Source organism: Manihot esculenta, chromosome 7 (assembly GCF_001659605.2).
Source record: "Manihot esculenta cultivar AM560-2 chromosome 7, M.esculenta_v8, whole genome shotgun sequence".
Taxonomy (NCBI): Eukaryota; Viridiplantae; Streptophyta; class Magnoliopsida; order Malpighiales; family Euphorbiaceae; genus Manihot; species Manihot esculenta.
In genome coordinates this window covers 4,974,516-4,991,196 of record NC_035167.2, presented here as the reverse complement: position 1 = coordinate 4,991,196, position 16,681 = coordinate 4,974,516, and the positions used below count along the sequence as shown (strand labels likewise).

General features: G+C 39.2%; 1 non-coding gene across 1 annotated transcript; it reads left to right on the top strand.

Moving 5' to 3' along the window:
* The first annotated feature begins 8,366 nt into the window (after positions 1-8,366).
* Positions 8,367-8,449, top strand: TRNAL-UAA. The gene has a single exon. It is a non-coding gene; the product is annotated as a tRNA-Leu (tRNA).
* Positions 8,450-16,681: the final 8,232 nt, after the last annotated feature.

Sequence of the window (16,681 nt, the reverse complement as noted above, 5' to 3'; positions counted from 1 at the left end):
CTGCCCCTCTTCCTCTTCCTCTGCCACTACTTGGTGGAATGGCTGAAGCTACTGGCTGTACTACACTGCCCGTACTCATCTGCTGGGATGGTGCAACTAAAGTCGCCTGAGGACATTCCCGTGCATAATGTCCCTCCTGCCCACATCTATAGCAGGCTGTGGATCCCAACTGACAAGCTCCTCTATGCTGTTTGCCACACCTCTTGCACACTGGAAAATCTGCGCCAGAACTGGAGCCACTACTCATTCCCAGACCCGACTTAAGCCTGTTCCAGAACTTGCCTCTCTTTCCTCTGAATTTCTCCCATCTCTTCTTACTTGCACTTGCTGTACTCTGTGAGGAGGAACCTGGTTTAACACCAGAAGACTGTGCCTTGACTACACCTTGACTTATGGCACTGACCTCCATCTTTCTAGCAGCATCCACAATAGAGTGGAAACTTTCCTTCTCCGCATGAAGAATCAAAGAGAAATACCTGGGATGAAGCCTTGTGGCATATCTCTTTGCCTTCTTCTGATCTGTATCATATGCCTGACTGACATATGGCAACAATTCCATGAACTTATCTGTATATTCCTCAACACTCATCTCCTCCGTCTGTCTCAACTGCTCAAACTCCACAACCTTTAGTTCCCTGGAACTGTCAGGAAAAGCCCATCCAGCAAATTCGTTGGCGAACTCTTCCCATGTCATACTCTCAAGTCTCGGGTCCACATAGTTCTTGAACCATTCTCTAGCTTTCTTGCACTTTAAAGTGAACCCTGCCATCTCAATGGCTCTACCGTCATCAGCTCCCAACTCACTTGTTATCATTCTGACTGCACTGAGATACTCAAAGGGATCATCTCCTGTATTGAATTTAGGAGCATCCAACTTTAAGTACTCGGTCATCTTCACCTTACTTCCCCCTGAAGCACTGGGTTGCTGTGCTTCCACAACAGGGGCTACTGGTTCAGGAGGTGGTGGTGGAGGAACTGGTTCCCTCACTTCCGGCTGTACTGAACTTGAATGAACAGGTGGGGGTGGATACATGTGATATGGTGGATAAAAGGAAGGATAGGGCATATATGGCATGTAGGGTGGATATGGGACAAAACTGGAGTAATCCGACGTGCCTCCCATCGGATACTCTGGGCCCTATGGAAAGGGTGGATAGCCAAACCCCGAGGCCTGAACGCCTCCCTGGGACTCCCCCATACCTTCTTCTGACCTTCCTACACCCATGCTTACATCTCTACTCTGATCCTCTTCCATCACACCTCTTTCTTCTACTGACCTTCCCCCTCTGCTTACTCCTCTCCTGCTCTCGTCAGAAGACCTTCTAGGGTCTCGTGACGTTCCTTCCCTACTTGACCTGTGCGATCTTGCCCTTGGCAAGGCAGGTGGACGAGCAGCTGTACCCTCACTTACAGGTGGGACTCCAGTCAATCTCGCGGATCGACGAGTTCCTCGCATCTTCACTCTCTGGAAAACAACAAATCACATAACACATCAGCAACACATCAAAAACATGCACATGCATAACTCAGGGCATGGCCTATCAGCATAACATCCTATCCTCGTGGACATGTTTTTCCTATGGTGCTTGACCTGATAAACCTCTCTATGAGCCCAACTCTCTCTTTATAGGTCCGACCATGTGAACCTAGGGCTCTGATACCAATCTGTAACAGCCCGGAAACCGAACTGCCACCGGCACTAGGATCCAGATCGACTTAAGGTCGCCGGGACCCGTAGTAAGCCTGCTATCCTGTCTGTATACCTGTGAAATCCCATACATGATCATACATTTGCTGTAAAAACATAAAAGTTTTCTTCATTCCAAGGCTTAACCTGTGCATGCACTCTCTCTGTTCTCTACTCATCCCTACTAGAGCTCCTCATGGCTCTAGGCGGATCACACTCATAATGTTAAGCCTGGTTTTGCTCATAAACATACAACAATATATGTAAACATACATAAACTGATCATGTGAAAAGAACAAGGGATTACAACTCTTATAGTCAAGCACCATTCTATACACTCTACATAAACCTTTTCTCTTTACATTTACATGTCCACACTAGCTATTACACCACTCTGTACTCTTCCTGTACTCTGCTGAGTTCTCTCTGACCTCTGAACCTGCACAACTGGAGTTAGGGGAGAGGGATGAGCTACGATAGCCCAGTGAGTAGAATAGTCAAATAACAGGTGATAAAACATGCTCTCATGGAATGCAACACATAATCACATCACCTCGGCCGGACGGATCAAAACTCCCTCCATCTCATCTAGGGTACCGGAGTACCATGTGCCTGGTCCCCGTAGGGCTGTTCCAGGTCTTTGTGCCTGGTCCTCGTAAGGCTGTTCCAGGTCTTTCCTCTGAGGGCTAATGAATCCTCACGAAGTCCGTGCCGTCTCACATAAGCAATGTACAAGGAGCAGTGCCAAGTACAAGGATAAATGCAATGCGTCATATTCGTGTACTCTAATGCACTCACCCTATTGCATAGTCATGATGCATGAAGCATGATAAAATATTCAGTTGTCATATTAAAACATTAAGTTAAATTCCACTCACCTTTAGTTATTTCTGAACGGACTCTGCAGGTTCTGACACTGGACTCACTGCTGACCTCCCTGATTCCTCTGGTCCGTACCTACACAGGTGGACTCAAATGAGGGACTCAACTCACTCAAGAACATCTCTAAGAAACTCCCCAAAACCCCTCTAAACAATCCTCAAACCATCACATAAAACATGCAAAAGAAAGCTGGACAGGGCACTTTCGGCGGCAGGTTCGGCGGCCGAAACCCCACTCCAGAGACGAAACTCATGCATGTTCGGCGGCACCTTCGGCGGCCGAAGGTCTCGTCCAGAGACGAAACTCACACACTTTCGGCGGCCGAACGCCCTCTTTCGGCGGCCGAAAGTCCCTTTCTAAACCGAAAGCCTAGCTTTCGGGGGCAACCTTTGGCAGCCGAACTGCCTCCACAAGGGGTTCGGCGGCCGAACCTTCCTTCGGCGGCCGAACCTGGTTTTGCCCGAAGGACAGAACCCTGCTCTGTTTCATGCAAACTTTGCCCAAAAACCTACAAACATGCATATCAACTACTCCCAACTAGCATAGACACATATATATGCACAAGGGGTCTAAAACTACCCTAAAACCCCAAACAAACATAGCACGTAACACTTAAACATGTTGGACCACCACAAATCATCAAAAACCTCACCTAAACCTAAACATGCATACTACCCATACAAACTGCATAAAACCTTTCAAATTCATCAAAGAAGCTCAGGATCTTCACTTACCTCTTACACAACTTGAGGATGAAGGATCCTAACGTGGAGATATGAAGAAAAGCTCTTCCAAAGCTCCAAGCTTCAAACCTTGGTTCTTTTGCTCAAAACCTTCATAAGTCACCAAAACTCTTAAAACTCTTGAAAGATTTGATGAAAATCATGGAAAACATGAAAGTCAACGTAGGAGAGGCTGAAACTCACCTCTGGCTGCAAGTGGAGGAGAAATAACCTCCTTCCACCGACCCTTGGCCCTTTTATAGGTGGCTGGCCAGACCACCTTCGGCAGCCGAACGTGAAGCCGCAACCATGCAATGTTCGGTGGCCGAAAGTGACCTTCGGCGGCCGAACCTTTGCATTTCTCCCTTGTTGCTTTTCTTTCAAAACTCAAGTCTTTTAACACTTCAAAACATGAAAACAAGTGAAACTACCTTGGAAAACATATGTATTACCCTTCTCGAGGGTTCCGACACCCGAGATTCCACCGGACTACAGGAATTCCGATGCCGGACTCGAGCCGGGTATTACAGCCCCGAGGTCACCCCGGTACAAAAATGGCCAGGATCCCGTAAGATCTCCTGAAGCAAAAACAGCCGGCGGGGCCCCGAGGTCACCCCGGTACAAAAATGGCCAGGATCCCGTAAGATCTCCTGGAGCATCAACAGCCGGCGGGGCCCCGAGGTCACCCCGGTACAAAAATGGCCAGGATCCCGTAAGATCTCCTGAAGCAAAAACAGCCGGCGAGGCCCCGAGGTCATCCCGGAAATACAAAGAAGACTCCGGGATCCCCTAAGAACTCCCGGGTAACCAAAGAAGACTCCGGGATCCCCTAAGAACTCCCGGGTAACCAAAGAAGACTCCGGGATCCCCTAAGAACTCCCGGGAAAACAAAGAAGACCGGGATCCCGTAGAACTCCCGGGAAAACAAAATAAAAACGGCCGGTGAGGATCTTAAAAGACCTCCCGGAGCATGAAGACCAGGGTCCCCAAGATCTCCTGGCAAAAGAAGACCTCACTGAGGTCCTAGAAAAGGAAGACCTCAATAAGGTCTTGACAAAAGAAGACCTCACTGAGGTCCTAGCAAAAGAAGACCTCAATAAGGTTTTGACAAAAGAAGACCTCAATAAGGTCTTGACAAAAGAAGACCTCACTGAGGTCCTAGCAAAGGAAGATCTCAATAAGGTCTTGACAAGGAAGACCTCAATAAGGTCTTGACAAGAGAAGACCTCAATAAGGTCTTGACAAAAGAAGACCTCACTGAGGTCCTAGCAAAGGAAGACCTCAATAAGGTCTTGACAAGGAAGACCTCAATAAGGTCTTGACAAGAGAAGACCTCAATAAGGTCTTGACAAGAGAAGACCTCAATAAGGTCTTGACAAGGAAGACCTCAATAAGGTCTTGACAAGGAAGACCTCAATAAGGTCTTGACAAAAGAAGACCTCAATAAGGTCTTGACAAAAGAAGACCTCAATAAGGTCTTGACAAAAGAAGACCTCACTGAGGTCCTAGCAAAGGAAGACCTCAATAAGGTCTTGACAAGGAAGACCTCAATAAGGTCTTGACAAGAGAAGACCTCAATAAGGTCTTGACAAGGAAGACCTCAATAAGGTCTTGACAAGGAAGACCTCAATAAGGTCTTGACAAGAGAAGACCTCAATGAGGTCTTGACAAGGAAGACCTCAATAAGGTCTTGACAAAAGAAGACCTCAATAAGGTCTTGACAAAAGAAGACCTCAATAAGGTCTTGACAAGAGAAGACCTCAATGAGAAGACCTCAATAAGGTCTTGACAAAAGAAGACCTCATTGAGGTCCTAGCAAAGGAAGACCTCAATAAGGTCTTGACAGGGAAGACCTCAATAAGGTCTTGACAAGAGAAGACCTCAATGAGGTCTTGACAAGGAAGACCTCAATAAGGTCTTGACAAGAGAAGACCTCAATAAGGTCTTGACAAGGAAGACCTCAATAAGGTCTTGACAAGGAAGACCTCAATAAGGTCTTGACAAGGAAGACCTCAATAAGGTCTTGACAAGAGAAGACCTCAATGAGGTCTTGACAAGGAAGACCTCAATAAGGTCTTGACAAAAGAAGACCTCAATAAGGTCTTGACAAAAGAAGACCTCACTGAGGTCCTAGCAAAGGAAGACCTCAATAAGGTCTTGACAAGGAAGACCTCAACAAGGTCTTGACAAGAGAAGACCTCAATGAGGTCTTGACAAGGAAGACCTCAATAAGGTCTTGACAAGAGAAGACCTCAATAAGGTCTTGACAAGGAAGACCTCAATAAGGTCTTGACAAGGAAGACCTCAATAAGGTCTTGACAAGGAAGACCTCAATAAGGTCTTGACAAGAGAAGACCTCAATGAGGTCTTGACAAGGAAGACCTCAATGAGGTCTTGACAAGGAAGACCTCAATGAGGTCTTGACAAGGAAGACCTCAATGAGGTCTTGACAAAAGAAGACCTCAATGAGGCAGAAGACCTCAATGAGGCAGAAGACCTCACTGAGGCAGAAGACCTCCAAGAGGCAGAAGACCTCAAAGAGGTAGAAGACCTCAAAGAGGCAGAAAACCTCACTGAGGCAGAAGACCTCAATGAGGCAGAAGACCTCACTGAGGTAGAAGACCGGCAAAGATCTCAAAGATCTCCCGGAGCAAAAATAGCCAGAATCCCCAAGATCATCCGGTGCAACAAGCAAAAACAACTCATAAAGAACATAGTTCTGATCTCACATAAAAGATTGGGGCACGGGACCATAAATGAAAAAGCTAAACTCCGACCTCCCAAAGAAGCTCAAGTCATCAGATAGAGAGACTTTAATCTCACACAACAGCCAAAAGTACCAAAGCATCATGCCGATCTCAAGAAAACGAGCGCAGTACTGGTAAACCCGATAAGACAGACTGAATTAAGGCAAGGCGATTCCTAAGCAAACTGCATACCAAAATACAAAGCCAAACAGAGAATCAGGGGCAATCATGAGAGGCAACGACCTCGAGAATTGACCGCTCACACTAAACCAACTCAGCTGACCTAGAGAAAGGTCCAAGCAACAAAGAGCCCGCAAAACGCTCGAAAGAAGACAGCCCATAAATACTCAGGGGCAAAAAACATACACAAGAGTCCAATGCTAAGGCAAAAATAATAAAAAGGCAAGAAAGGGATACTTTCGACAGGAGCAGTTCTCAGACCACACGGTCATGAATAGAGTTTAAAGATTTATCCCCTCACCAATCATGGAATAACTGCTGAGGAGATAAAGGGGCAATTGATGATCGCTGGATTTCTTCACCCCGGTATAAAGGCCAGGCCCATGAAAACAGCCCATGATCCGAAGGCTTCAATATTCCCCTCGAGAGCCAGGTCCAGCCCGCTCAGTCACAGGGCCGGACTCCGCCTAGACTCCTCAATCAAACCGACCCAAACCTCTCGGCCCAGTAATCAGGCCCCCACCAGGCTCAACTTCAGCCCTACCATTCAACCCAGCCCGGAAAGGGGAAAATGACCAAGATGCCCCGCTGGTAGGTCCTTCCGCATGCGTATCAGAGGAGAATCATACGTATCAGAGGAGAATTAATGGCCGTTATGCATGGAGCAGGCGCCTGACACATCCGTACATACGGAGCTAGGCGACAGAAGACAGCTAGCATTGTGGCAGAGAGACAGATATATATATCACGATAGAGGCCACGCAGAGGGGACTCTCTTCTTCTTCCTTCTCCTTCCTGGACACCATTTTTATTCTTACTGTAACCCTTGCCTAAATATACTACTCTGAGCCATAAAATCTGACTTGAGCGTCGGAGGGCCTCTGCCGGGGCACACCCGGTAGGCCCCTGACCATTCTTTCTTATTTTACAGGTCCCTTCACCAGGAAGAACATGGAGAGATCCATCAGGGAGCCCAGCAAGAAGGGACCCAGAAGAAAACCAGATCTATCATGGACCAGGAAGAGGAAAATATTTATCAAAGATTAATGGCAAATTGTAGTTTCAAATTTTATATACATATATCAAATAAATATATTATAAAATTATAAGAATTGAAATGAAAATTTGATAAATGAAATAAATAAAATTACATACCTTTAATACTTTAGAACAAAGGCATAACAAATTGAAGATGAATGACAAATTGTAGTTCCAAATTCTATACATATAAATCAAATAAAATTACATTATAAAACTTCAATGATTGAAATGAAATTTTAACAAAGAAAAAAGTTTGAGAGCAAACCTACTCCACACTCTATCTTGCAGCATCAAATTTTACTCTCCTTCTCTTAAATAAGTAGAGGAAAACACAACAAATGTGGGTGATTTGCGAGGTTGAAACACTGAGGTGAATGAATTCTCTCTTCAGCTTGACTGACTTCTGACACTTGCCATGGCCATGCTCTTGGGAGGGGGCCTGGTGGGCGCTAAAAATGCCAACTACAGTGACATTTTTAATATTTCATGTGACACTAAAAACGCTATTGACAGTGACGTTTTCAATAGTGTCTGATCGTTTTCAATAGTGTCTGATGTACTGGCAAATGTCAGATACTGAAAATACCATTACCAATGACGTTTTCAGTTATATCAGTCTATGTTTAACGTAGTTTCAAGTATTAAAAACGATACTGACATGACATTTTCAGTATCATTCCACCTCAGCCTCATTTCCTGTCTCTGAAAATAATATATAGAATGGCATTTTTTAAAATCAACATTATTTTGGTAATTAATTTTAAATTCTTTTTATTTTTATATTATTTAAATAATTAATCCTGATTTCCTACCTAATTGGTGCAATATATATATATTTTTTATGTATACTAATAAAATTTCTCTCTATTTATTTTAATATCTCCTTAAAGTTTGATTTTTTTTTTTACACCAAAGATTAAGCTTAAACTAATATAAGCATCTTATAATATAAAATTAATATATTATTAAATGAATATAAATAAAAGTAAAAATTAAAATATTAAATTTATCTAAATTATCAATATTATAAGTATAAATATATAATCTTAATGAAATGATAATTTTATTTATATTTTTTAAAATTAAACGTATTTTAAAACATTAATGGCTGGTTTGCCCGAGAGGTTAAGGGGGAAGACTTAAGATCTTTTGCACATAAGTGCGCATGGGTTCGAACCCCATAGCCAGCATATAGAGATAAAATTTTCAAATTTTTTTGTGGTACGAATGATTTTGTAAAAGAAAAAATTTTAAGTTTAAAAATTGAATTTTGTGAAATTTTTGTATCCAGATGAAAGACGAAGGAAATTGAATTATTTTTTAACTTTCAGATGTAACTAATTAAATGTAATATTTTTCTTTAAATAATTTTAAAATCAAATTTGCATTAATCAAATTGAAAATGAGATTAGAATAGAGAGTATATAATTTTTTTTCAAAAGGTAAAAGGTGTTAGATGTGCTAAAAAGCACAAAATTATAGCAAGACACAAGCCAAGATTACACATTCATAGTTCTGAAAAAAAAATAAACATTTCCTTAGGAAAAAAAAAATAGAAAGGAGAGAAAAATTCACTCTATAATCTAAGTTTGGATTAGATTTGCAAATTTATAGGACAAGCCAACTCTAATAAAATGTTTACCCACATTGAAATTTAATTATTAAAATCAAGGCAACTTAGAGATATTTTAAGATATTAAACCTAAGGGTAAATAGTTATGTCCGAATAATTCTTTGATAATAATTGTACCCAAAAAATCTACCTATTTAATTATTTTTTTGAAAATTTTTGGCTTCGCGCTATTAGCGCATATTATTAAAATCCATCATCAAAGCCTCATACAGAAAATTAGGAGGGCATACCCCCCAAGAAAGACCAGACATGGAACCAGCCGCTCTTGCACAACAATGGGCAACATGATTCGCTGATCTATACACAAAACGAAAACTCACATTCGGTAGCTCATTTAATAGAGCTTTACAATCAACGATAATACTCTGAAAATAAGATAAAACCTCATTATCTTGAGATATCAAGGCTTTCGTTACTACCTGGCAATCCGTCTCCACAGTAACATGATGATATGGCAATGTTTTCAACCAACTTAGTGCTTCTCTGAAACATAACGCCTCTCCTATCGTTGGGTCAGCATTCCCATAAATAGCTTCAATCTTTCCAGCCTCACATAACCCCTGATGATTACGCAGAATAAAACCCAACCCGAACCTGCTGTTTGTCAAAATAGCTATGTCAATATTGCATTTGAACTTTCCAATTTCTGGTGCTATCCATTGTCTATTACGCGCCAATGCCACTACATTCTCCTTCGGCTTTAGTTGAGCATTCTGCCATTGTTGTAAAGTTGACCGGGCTCTATGAAGAACCACCAAAGAATCTTCATGCTTCTGCTGCCATAATAATTGATTCCTGCTGTGCCATAGACTCCAAGACAACATAAATAATTCTTCTTTCTGGGTATGTGTACCTGTCATAATAAGATTAGAAAACCATATTTTAAGATCATGTATGGGTTCCCATCCTATTATGGAAGACACCCACACAGCTTGGGCGTGAGTACAATCATGAAGCAGGTGTAACTCGGTTTCCTGGAATAAGCCACAAACAATGCAAGCATCCTGTACTTCAACCTTACGCTTCCTCAAATTAAAATTACAAGGTAAGCACCCACGAAGTACTCTCCATATAAAAAAATTGACTTTTGCTGGTACCTTCACCTTCCAAATTCGTTCCCACATATCATCATTCAAATAAAACTGATGGTCCGCTTCATCTATAGCAAGTCTATATCCTTCTTTCACCTTGTAAACCCCAAGCCTGTTCTGATTCCAATACCACATGTCTGATTGTTGGCGCATGGATAAAGGAATTTGTTGTATGAGCTCCACATCTCTAGCTTGAAAATTACTCAAAATGAATTGAGAATTCCATCTTCCACCCTGAATTAAATCTGCAACCAACTGAATCTCATCATCCAAAAAAACAGACTGAATATAAGGGTTGTCATCTAAAAGCCATGGATCCTCTCGAACCCTTGTAGAGAGACCATCACCGATTCTTCTTCTACAACCTGCCATTAAAATTGAACGACTTGCACATATACTTCTCCAAATCTGGCTTGGATTTCCACCTACTTCAGCTGAGAAAAAATCAGTATCAGGGAAATACCGTTGTTTCAAAATCTTAGCCATCAAAGAATCTGGATGACGTAAAATCCGCCACCCTTGTTTGGCGAGAAGGGCCAAGTTAAACAGCCGTAGGTCCCTGTATCCGAGACCTCCATTGGCTTGGGGCACCACCATTCTTTTCCATCGTAGCCAGTGAATGGAGCTTGACTTGCCATTGTTCCAAAAAAAGGAATTCATCACCATCTCTAACTCCTTACAAACATCAATAGGAAGTAGAAATAATGACATGATGTAATTCGGCATTGCTTGTGCTACTGTTCTCAAAAGAACGTCTTTCCCCGCTTTGGACAAAATTTTTGCTTTCCAGCCCTGAATCCTCTTCGTCAATTTTTCCACCACAAACTGAAAAATTTGTTTTTTATCCTTACCAATAATTGAGGGCATCCCCAAATAGCTGCCGTGATTATCTACAGCCTGCACTCCAAAAATATGACAACAAACTTCTCGTTTCGGTTGTGGTGTACAAGGAGTGAACATTACTGATGACTTGGACAGATTTATCTTCTGACCAGATGCAATTTCATATGCCAACAAGCTTTCCTTTAAATGTACCGCCTCTCCTTCAGTAGCTTTAGTGAAAAAAAGGGCATCATCAGCGAAAAAAATATGAGAAATTGGTGGAGCATTTCGACAAACTTGAGCCCCATGAATCTTCCCTTGAGCCTGCATTTTAGACAGCATTTGAGATAAACCATCAGCACATAGAATGAATAAGTAGGGTGACAGAGGATCCCCTTGTCGCAACCCTCTATGTGGAAATAACGGACCATACTCCTCTGCCCCTCGAACAAATATATATGAAACTGAAGTTACAATTCTCATAATTTTTTCCACCCACAATTCGCAAAAACCAAGCCCCAACATTATTTGCTTCAAGTAACCCCATTCAATTCTATCGTAAGCTTTGGACATGTCTGTTTTGAGAGATAAAAAACCCGTAAGCCCTTGGGTCTTCCGCTTCATAGTGTGAAACAATTCATAAGCCACTATAATGCTGTCCGTGATTAACCGATTTGGTATGAAAGCACTTTGTGAATCAGAAACCACATCAGCTAATATAGATTTAAGTCTATTTGCCAAGGCTTTACATACTATTCGATCCACCACATTACTTAACGAGATTGGGCGCAAATCAGCCACCACTTCTGGAGTTTTCTTTTTGGGAATAAGCACCACGTTCGTCACGTTTTTTCCAGGCAAAGAATTCCCTTCATTAAGACATTTTAGGCAAGCCTTTGTAACATCTTCACCTACAATCTCCCAATAGGCTTGGAAAAAACCAGGATTTAAACCATCAGGCCCTGGTGCCTTATCCGGATGCATAGAAAAAATTGCTTCTCTGACCTCCTCTGCAGAAAAATCAGTCATCAGTTTCTCATTCTGCCTCACCGTAACCCGCTTCTGTACATATCTTAATACTGGTTCTGTGTCACCACCCTCAGAAGTGAACAGCTTCGTGTAAAAATCAAGAATCAGATTAGGCAGACCCGACTCCCATTCTACCCAATTACCATCGTCATTTTTCAGCTTCTGGAACATATTCTTTCGTCTTCGATTGGAAGCGGTAGCATGAAAATATTTCGTATTAGCATCCCCGTGAGCAAGCCAATACTGTTTAGATCTCTGTTTCCAGTACATTTCCTTCTGTAACAACAGATTACTATACCGTTCCTGTGCTTTTTTTAATTCTGAAGAATTTAGAGCTGATTGACGTTGAAGCCAGTCCATCCGACGTTTTGCATCATTCAACTGAGTTCGAAATTCCTGTTGGTGATGTTTCGCCCACTGTTGAATGGTTTGTGTACAGTTAAAAATGCGATGCTCGATATCTGCATGCTGCTCTACTCTCCATCCGTCTTCAACAACCTTCTTACAATCCATCTCCAACGACCAGGCATTTTCATACCGAAACCTTCTTATAATAACAGTAAAATTCATATAAAATTTTATATATTTATAATATTTAATATTTAAATTTAAAATTTTTAATCAGATAAACTAATATTATATTAAAAAGCCACTTGATCTAAAAAATTAAATTTATAAATAAAAACTTTAAAAAATAGTTTTATATTTCTATCAATCCACTAAAAAATAATACCATCCATTAAGGATCGTAGTTAAAAAAAAAAAGCATTTATGAAGTGAGGAAATTGACTTGCATCAAGTATAACACTATAGCCAATTCTAAAATTTATATATACTAAACATGTGGGGCTAACATTTAGGACAGTAATCGAACCGAGCCGAACTGAATTTTGATAAGTTCATACTTGATTATAAAATAAATTTAAGAGTTCGAATTCGAACTCGATCTCGACTCGAACTTTATTTCGATTTATAAAATAAATATTAAACTCGAGTTCGATTTGATCTCGATTCGTAATAAATTCGTTTATCACATTAACGAGCCAACTCAAACTCCATTCAAAAAATTTAAATTTGAGCTCGATTATATTATAAACAATCTCAATATAATTTAAATTTATTTAAATTATAAACAAATTTAAATTATAAGGTTATTAAAAGACTTTTAAATTAAATTTTACAATTGGTATTAAACGAATCTAAAAAGTGTTCACGAGTCAGCTCGCGAGTCTAAGTTCAAACTCGGCTTGTTTATTAAACGAATCTAAAAAGTGAGCTCGAACTCGGTTTGTTTAGAAAATGAGTCGAGCCCGATCGAACTTTTATCGAACCGAATCTCAAATGGCTCACGAACAATTTGGTTCGTTTACGCCCCTATAAACATGTAAAATTTGGATCAATAAATAAATTTTATAAAATTTATTCATCAAATTAAAAGGCTCTAATACTCCAATTTCCTTCTTTAATTCCATTTATTATTTACAATTCTTTGCATTAGTAATTGTATGTTAATTTTATTTATTTATTTTATACCATGGAATTGATTGGCTATATGTAATACTCTAAAAATACTGTAAGTTGTTATTGGTGGAGAGTAAATTATAACTAAATTAATTTAACTCTATTTGTCACCATCCTTTATTATACTAATATATTAAAAAATATAGCATTTATATAGTTTTGAAAAAGAGGAATTATAATTTAATACGAAATTTAATATTTAATTTTATATTTTTAAAATATTATATTTATAATCACGTATCTTAAATGTGAAAAATATTTTTTAATAACATAATTTATTTTTTATTTTTAATTTAAAAAATAAAATATATTACAAATTTATATATAAAATTAATAAAATTATTAAAAATATTTTATTTTAATTAATTTTATTGAATGTTATAAATTAAAAAAAGTTGGAAAATACTTTTCTTAAAATGAAACAGCTTAGTTTTTTCCTCTAATTATTTAGTATTGAAAATATTTGGTTTAAATTGAAAAAATTGATCGAATTAAATTAATTTAAAAATTCAGTTTGATTTTTATTTATTTTAATTTAATTTTTAATTTTAAAAATTTAAGTTATTTCGGTTTGATTTTAGTCAGAAAAATAAAAAAAATTGAACTGAATTGATAATAATATATTATTTTTGATAATATACATAGATTATAATATAATCAAAATTGAAATATTTTAATTAAATTTTAGAATACTATAAATAAGGTATAAACATTAAAAATTATATTGAAAAGTCAAACCGATCAAATTGAATTAAATCAAATTGAATAACACTGATTTAATTCGATTCAATTTCTATTAAAATTAATTTAACTTTTATAAATATTAAATTTTTAATTTTTAATTTATTTAATTTAATTTAATTTTAAATCTAACCAATCAAATACTCCCAATTATGTATTTCACAAATCACAAGTTACAGCGTAATGCATTTTAGAGATAAAAATATTTTTATTTTACTAATATTTACTCTTTCTTTTAGACTTGCATATCGAAATATAAAAATTATTAAAATAGTAATAGAATAAGGTTTACAGTATCCCTCAAGTTTAATAATTTTTCCTTTTTATTTTTTTCTTATGACTTGCTAAAGATGCATTAGGCGGCCAATACGTATGCGAATAGAGCTGCGAAGGGACGAGGCTTGCTCGTTTTTCCCCATGTCCCATCACCGGACCGACTACCTTCTTTTCGAGCTTGGGCTCGTGGACGGCTTGGCCTGTCATGTATGTTGGATCTCAGGTCGAAATCGCTAGGTAGGGGGCCCGACTCAGCCCAAGCAGGTATAAAACCCAACGGTTATCACTAGGGAATAATTAATTTTTTAAAAATAAGAAATTAATTATAATAAGTGAAAAATTTTAAGGATCATAAAGTAATTTTTTTTAAAATTTTGAAGTAACATAAAAACTAATATATAATTGATACTCGAAAATAGGGTTTACAATTGTTGAGTAAGCTTGGTGGAGGGTGCTCCTCTCATTTTATTCTTTTCTTTTGTCTAGTGACGTCCAACGGCCTTACTGCAATTGGCCAACCTGTCTTTGTCATATGGATACGTACTGTAACGACCCGGAAACCGGTACCCCTCTGTAACGGCCCGAACCGCCACCAAAACCCAGACTAGCCTTCAGATTCTGCCAAAACTTCTTCTTCGACTTCCTGAGACCTCTCTTCCATTTCTTACCTCTCGTGGCAGCTGTACTCAGAGTGGAGGGATCAATCCCTCCTGAACCCGAGATTCTAGAATCCTGGGTCTGAGCATCCTCCTGAGAATCTCCCATACCTTCTTCAGGTACTCTGACTCCCATACTGACATCCCTTCTCTGAACATCCGACTCTACTTCCCTCATACTAGCTGACATCCTTCTTGGAGCCATTGCTTCTCTGCTTACATCAAAAGACCTTCCAGGGTCCCTTGATGTTCCCCATCTGCTGACTCCCCACGACTGCGCTCTTGGCAGGGCAGGGGGAAAGGTGTCCAAACCTTCCCTGTAATACCCGGCTCGAGTCCGGCATCGGCATTCCTGTAGTCCGGTGGAATCTTGAGTGTCGGAACCCTCGAGAAGGGTAATACAGCCGGTGGCAGTCCGGTTTCCGGGCTGTTACATTCCCTCTCTGACGGAACTCCTGTCGATTCCACAGATCGACGAGTACCCCACATCCTGACTCCTCTGAAGCACACACACAAGCATGCAAACAACATCAGCATCGTACGGTCCATGTGGAAACACATGAACCTACATCATACATACATAGCATACATAACATGTCATACATCATAGCATTTTTGCACATGCATGAAATCATGGCATATCACATCATCATAGCAAGACAGGACTCGACATCCTATCCTGGTGGACATGATTCTTCCTATTGTGCTTGCCCTTCTATGACCTCTAAGCCAACCTCTTTCCGATGTGCAACACACCGTACTCTCGAGGCCCAAAGCTCTGATACCACTCTCCCACATGCATAGACTAACCTAAACCTTTGCTAAACCCTTGTTTAACCCTTGGCAAAGGGTCCGACATCCGAGATTCCACCGGACGGTAGGAATTTCCGATGCCTGAAAGAGCCGGGTATTACACGTACGTACAAAAGCGTCTGCTCCATGCTGAACGGCCATTTAATTTTTCTCTTGACGCGCGTGTAAACAGATATATTAGGTGAATGGGCCGATTATTTCCTCTCCTGCTAGGCCTCATGATCGAACTGGAGGTGAAGAGACTGAGACTCAAGGGAGGCCTGATTTCAAGGCGAATGGTCTGGCCGGCCTATTTAAGAGGCTTCGTGAACCTTGGACGAGAGCTGTCATCATGGGTCCGGTCTTTTATCGGGATGGTAAAACCCAACGGTCATCAATAACAAATATAAGATTGAAAAATTTTGGAATATATAACTATTAATTTTTAAGAGATAATATTAGAAAATATATGCAACTGTTATATAATATACTATATACAAAAAATATTACCTTTTAATTTAAAAGTTGAAAAATTATTTTGTAATAAAATAAAATTTTAAAATCTTAATTATTTTATAATTAAAATTCAAGGCGTTTTGATTAAGAGTTAACATTAATAAGGAAAAAAAATTAAATTTAGTTTGTGATTTATTTAATTTAATTTAATTTTAAATCGAATCTTATTATGATAATTAATAAGTTATAATTGAAAATAAAAGAAAAATTAAACTACTCCTTAATTGATAAATATAGATATATTTAAAATAGATTTAAATTCATTCATTTGCGAAAAAATATTCAGTTTGAAATCAAAATTTTATAATAATTTATTTTAATTGTTTTTTAATAAATTTTTATTTA